Here is a 6948-nt window from a genome sequence, read left to right on the forward strand (position 1 = left end):
TTTTTAAACAAGGATTCCAGGGGATTCCTGGAATTATGGATGAGTGGGTCTGCACGTGCCCTTTGGGATGTTCATGGGCCCCATGAAATTGCATGAAAAATGTGTAAAGGTATGTATATATGTGCATTTCCCTAGAAAGAGTCCACAGTTTATAGTATACCATCTATGACATCCCCCCGCCAAAAAAAGTTTAAAACTCACTGATCAAATGGGAAACTTATCAATTGACATGTTACAAAAACAATTAACCTACATGCTAGAACATAAATATAAATACAGTGCTGCAGAAACATAGATCCAGCAGCAATCAAGTGAGTAACACGAGGGTAATGAGTTAGCAGAAAACAAAGTGAGGACAAGTTTGCTAAGTGGAATGGAATAATACCAGTATTCTCGGCAGAGGAGGCAGCACGTGTAAAGGCACAGAGACACAAAAGGGAAGTTTTATATTCAATATGTTTAGAATATTGTGAGAGGAAGCACATGTGTATTATGAGACTAGAGACCTTGAATGCCAAGTTCAGAAGTTGAACTTTATCTTGTAACAGAGAAACAACAGTTGTTTTTAATCGAGGTAAAATTCATATAACATAAAATTCACCATTTTAACCATTTTAAGGTGGATCATTTCATGGCTTCCAGTACATTCGCATTGTTGTGCAACCATCACCACTATGTAATTCCAGAACACTTTATCACTCAAAAACAAATCGTGTGCCCATTAAGCTGTCACTCCCCTCCAGCCCCTGGCAACCACTAATCTGCTTTCTGTCTCTAAGGATTTGCCTATCCTGGACATCTCATCTAAATGGAATCATAGAGTATGTGGCTTTTTCCATCTGGCTTCTTTCACTTAGGATTATGTTCAGTTCATCCATGTTACAGATAGATATATCAGTACTCCATTCGTTCGTTTTTGTGGGAATAGTATTCCATTGTAGGAAACAGCACATTTTGTTTAACTGTTCACCAGCTGATGGACATTTAGGTTGCTTCCTCTTTTTAGATATGAATAGGGCTGCTGTGAACCTTCACCTCCAAGTTTTTGTGAAAACCTGCTTTTAATTCTCTTGGATCTATACCTAGAAGTGGAACTGCTGAGTCATATGGTAATTCTGTGTTCAACTTTCCGAGGAACCCCAACAGAGACTTTTAGGCAGAGAAATGATCGGTGGGATAGTAACCACAGCCAAATGTAGAAGAAAATTGGAGAGGAGAAGGGATGAGAGGCGGGAAGACCACAGAGGAAGCTATTGTAATAGTCTATGTAAGAGTAGGTCAGGGTTTAAATTAAAAAGAGGCTACGGAAGAGGTCAAATAACAGTGGATATAATGTTCGGGATAAGAAATGGGGATCAGTCAAGCAGATGACACTGACTTTGCTACCTTAGAAAACCAGAGGGTTGGTGACATTAACTGAAACTGAAAACATAAGATGGTGACGAACCTTAAGAAGGGTAGTAGAACACGGTGGCTAAGAGTATTCAGACTGCTTATGTTCAAATTCAGGCATAGCCACCTACTAGCATGTGACCTTTGGTAGCTTACTTACCTTTCCGTGTGTCGATTTCCTCATCTGGAAAACAGAGATAATAATATATCACGTCGTCAAGCTGCTGTGAGAAATAAAGTGAGTTAAAATATATAAAGCATTTATACTAGTACTGAGCATATAGTAAATGCTCAATAAATATCACCTACTCTTAAATTTTATTGTTGATTATGATGTTATTTGAGGTAAAAAAAATCCTAAGTCTGAGGTGCTAAGTCTAAAGCATTTAGGGGGGAGAAGCGCAGTAGACAGTCGGAAACACTAAACTGAATATTGAAAAAAAGATACTTAAAGCCACTGGCGTAGATGAGCTTTGTCACAGAGAATGTAAGTAAGATAAAAAGAATCAAGGACGGAATCTCCTCCCTGGGCTGTTCCTTACCCATCCTCTAAACGTCCCCTTGGGGACCAACGTTAGCCTATTCCTCTTGTTATAATTTCCCCAAGCAATCTCATAGATTCCATGTTTTTAACCATCACCTGAGTGCTGGCAGTTCTTAAATTTCTACGTTCTGCTTCATCTCTCCCCTGAGTTTTGAATTCTTATATCCCGTTGCCTGATGAATGTCTCTTCTTGAACACCTCTAATCATGTCTGAAACCGAACTTATTGTCACTATGACCACCAAACCCGTTTCTCCTATATTCCCTACCTCGGTTGGTAGCACCATTTTCCTTCTAGGTCAAGTAAGAAAGCTAGAAGTCATCCTCTTGCTCAACAGTGCCACCACCAACATGTACACATCTTACTTCTCATTCATGTTTCCTTTTACTCTTCTAAAGATCTCTAGAATCCATTCCCTCCAACCCTACAACTGCCATAGTCCAAGCCCTTAGCATCTTGTATATGGTACATGTAACAATTGAATCCTCACTGGTCTTCCAGCCCTGGATCTTGGCCAATTCCCATTTCGTTCCCACCCACCACATAGCCACCACCATTATCTGCTTAAAATAAAATTCTGACAATTATATTTTCTTAGAATCTACCTGAAGCTCTATAGGGCTCTTTTCCTAGCCTCTACCCTCCTTATCCTCATCTTCAGTCACTTGCCACTTGTTACTCTCCAGTGTTGTCTAAAGTTCAACAAAGTGAATGAGTACGTTAACGAGTAACACTGACCTATTTTAGGTCTCCTTTGTTAGAGTAGGAGAGGCAGAAGACATCTTGCAGTGTGCTAAGAAGAGAACCAGTGGGAAGTAAGGAAGGGCAGACGTGGATACCTGGTGCCAGTGTTTTGACAAATTTACCCCAAAAATTAGAGTGAAAGGAAAGGGAGAAATTATCGTTTGAGAACAGGCAGAATATTTGTTTCTGGATTGAGGAGTTGAGGATATTTGTCTATGGGAAAGAAGGAAGCAATGGAGAGGAAGAGGATGGAGATGCAAGAGAGAAGGGGGGAGCCAATGAAGCAAGGGCATGGACAAATAGGGAGGGGACCATCAAGAGCAAAGATAGAGAGTGCTCTTCTCTATTTCTTGTACTGTGGAACTTTTCACAATAGGCATGTGTCATTTCTGTGAAACCAGCAATTCATTACTTGAAGTAAGAGAACAGTAGAAGACGTAGCCTTAGACAGGAAGTCATGAGTCTGAAGAGAAGGAGGCGAAGATAGGAGTCGCCACTAGTCATCTTGAAGGTAGAGAGAGAGAATTTCTCAATTGATGACTAATATGTTCTCTGAAGTAGAAGACAGGCTCGTAAGACAGTAAGAAGGCCACAGTGGAGGGCTTAAGGAAAATGGAAAATTCTTAGAAGAGGTGAACAGGAGAGAGAGAAAGGGTTGAAAACAGATAAGCAAAAGGCTGCAGAACAGTACAGCGAACCCAGCTGAGGTTGGGCATGCTAATTTTGCAAGAGCTCCTAACCGTGGGACTGTGATATTTACTCCAGCAAAGCTAGGCATGTCGGGATCACAAGAAGTAAGGCACATGGCTGAATTTACCCAAGATTGGGGATAAGTTGAGCAAGAAGGGAAATTAAACTTTAATATAAAATATATATTTACCTCCCCCACTAGCTATATCTCATTGACCTTTCTATTCCCTAGAGCCTTGTATATATTACATTCCAATATTTTGTAAGGACCCTTAACTAGTGGATTTTCACACAAGAAGGAAAAAATAGTATTAGTCATTGCCCTTTCTCCTACATTCTACAACCCAGCTCTTAAGAATGGCTCCCCTACAGTTAGCAGCTTCACTCAGTGACTTGTTGTAATAATTCTGATAAATATACAATCTTCAATTGAAGTGATCCTGGCCTTAATATAATATGCTACTTTCTTTCTCAGGTCATTCTGTGGGGAACAAAAAATGATTTGTAATTTCCTGCCTACATGCTTCCCCCAAATTATCAACTTTCTCAAGCAATTTTAGGCGTTACCAACTACTACCAAAACCCTCTGGTGTCTGTTATACACACTCTATAATAAGTCGCTATGCCAGCCAGAAGGGAACTGGGAGATAAGAAGCTACGGGAAAATTCGAAATAAGTTTTTTAACCTAAGGTTTTAAAATCTATCTTATTTCCATCTTATCCTAATACTCCTAAGAAGAGGAAAGTTATTTTCTAAAACCTAATTAAGTACAGAGAAACTCATGAGGTATGAAAGCTCAGAAAGCTACACAATAGATGCATCTCTCATTAAATACAATCACTACAAAAATAATTAAAGAAATTAAAATGTTACACTGGAAAATATTAACTTAATACAAAACAAAGCAGTAAAGGAGGACTAAAGAAGCAAAATAAAAGATGACTCATAGAAAAAAAAACTGGCAGATAAAATGGCAGATATAATCCAACTATATCAATAATATCGTTAAATGTGAATGGATTAAATAATCCGATCGAAAGGCAGTTACTGTCAGATGGATTAAAAAAAAACAAGATAACACTATATGTTATCTACTGGAGAAATATTTTAAGTCAAAGATACGAATAGGTAGAAAGTGAAAGAATAGAAAAATCTATACCATGCAAACAGCAACCATAAGAAAGCTAAAATGACTAGACTGGTATAACATAAAATAGACTTTAAAATAATATGTTACTGCAGATAAGAAGAAACATTTTATAATGATAAAACTATCGGAAATATATAACAATTATAATATATTTGCCCCTAATAACAGAACCTCCAAATATGTGAGGCAAAAATAGAATCGAAGGGAGAAATAAACAGTTCAACAATAAGAGTTGGAGACTTTAATATGACACTTTCAATAATGGATAGAACAATAGGACAGAAGATCAACAAAGAAATGAAAGACGTGAACAACACTATACACAAACTAGACATAACAGGCATCTTCAGAATACTATATCAACCAATAAAAAAGTGTACATTCCTCTGAAGAGCACATGGAACATTCTCCAGGCCTCGGTAAATTTAAAATGACTGAAATTGTACAAACTATGTTTTTCGATCACAACAGAGTGAAATTAGAAATTAATAACAAAGACATTTGGGAATTTAACAAATATGTGCAAATGATGCACTCCTAGAAAAGCAAGGGTTGAAAAAAGGAATCACAAGGGAAATGAGAAGATACTATGAGATGAAAAAAATTGCAAACGGAACATAACGGAATTTATAGGATGCCACTAAAGCAACGCTTACAAGGAACTATATAGATAGAAATGCCTACGTTAAAAAAGAAAGATCTCAAATCAGTAACCTAAAGTTCGACTGGAAGACACTGGAAAATGAAGAGCAAAGCAAACAGAAGGAAATAATTAAGGATTAGACTGTAAACTTATAAAATAGAGACCAGAAAAACAATAGAGAAAATCACTGAAATCGAAAGTTGAGTCTTTGAAAAGATTAACAAAACTGTCAAACCTTTAGGTTTGAAGAAAAAACCTTTAGGTTTGATGAAGAAAAAAAAATGTCACTTACTAAAATCAGGAATGGAAGTAGGAACATCACTACTCACATTAGAAATATTAAAAACATTATTAGGGAATACTATGAAAAACTGTACGTCAACAAATTAGATAACCTAGATGAAATGGACAAATTACTAAAAAGACACAAAGTTACTAAAATTACTCAAGAAGAAATAGAAAATCTGAATCGATCTCAATCAGTAAAAAGATTGAAATGGTAATTAAAACATTTCCCACAAAGAAAAGCCGAGACACGGATGGCTTCACTAGTGAAGTCTACCAAACATTTGAGGAAAAGTTAAAACCAATTCTTCACAAATTCTTCCAAAAAAAAAAAAAGAGCTTCTATGAGGTCACTATTACCCTGATATCAAAACAACAGACGTCACTAGAAAGTTACAGATCAGAATCTCTTACGCTATAGATAAACACACACACAAAAATTTAAAAACAAACAACTTCCCACACTTGCAACATGAATCCAGCAATATATAAAAAGGATTAGAAACCATGACCAAATAGGATTTATTCCAAGAAAGCAAGGTTAGTTTGACATCCAAAAATCAATTAGTGTAAAACACCATATTGATAGAATAAAGGACAAAAATCCCATCATCATCTCGACAGACACAGAAAACTGACAAATTTCAAAATCCTTTCACGATAAAAACATTCGATAAAGTAGGAACAAAGGAGACTTCTCCAATCTGGTAAAGGGCATGTCTGAAAAACGCACAGCTAATGTAATATTTAACAGTGAAAGACTGAATACTTTTCCCTAAGTTCAGAAGGAAGATATGCATGTCTACTTTTGCCACTCTTCTTCAGCATTGTACTGGAGCACCTAGCCAGAGCAATTAGGCAAGAAAAGGAAGTACAAGGCATCCAGACTGGAAAAAAAGATGTAAAGCTATCTCTGTTCGTAGATGACATAGTCTTGTATATAGCAAATCCTACAAAATCCACTAAAAATGATTAGATGTAATCAATAAATTCAGCAGGGTTTCAGGATGAGATAAATACACAAAATTGATGGTATTTCTGTACACTTGCAAAGAACAATCCAAAAATGAAATTAAGGAAACAATTTCATTTATAATTGCATTAAAAAGCAAAAAATAATTATAAATAAACATCAAAATATAAAACGTATACTATGAAAAACTAGGAAACACTGTTATAAGAACTTGAATAAGACCTACGTAAATGGAGACATCCCATTTTATGGATTATTAGAAATAATATTGTTAAATTGTTAATACTCCCCAAGTCGATTGACAGATTCTATAGAATCTCCATCAAAATCCTAGCCTGTTTCTTTGCAGAAATTTATAAGCTGAACTTAAAATTCATATGGAAATTCGAGGGACCCAGAGTAGCCCCCAAAATCTTAGAAAACCAAGAACAAAGGTAGAGGAATCACATTTCCCAATTTTAAAACTTACTACACAGCTACAGTAATCAAGACAGTGTATTTCTTAAATAAGGACAGATTATATATA

Source organism: Pteropus alecto, unplaced genomic scaffold (genome assembly GCF_000325575.1).
Source record: "Pteropus alecto unplaced genomic scaffold, ASM32557v1 scaffold312, whole genome shotgun sequence".
In the NCBI taxonomy this organism is placed as follows: Eukaryota; Metazoa; Chordata; class Mammalia; order Chiroptera; family Pteropodidae; genus Pteropus; species Pteropus alecto.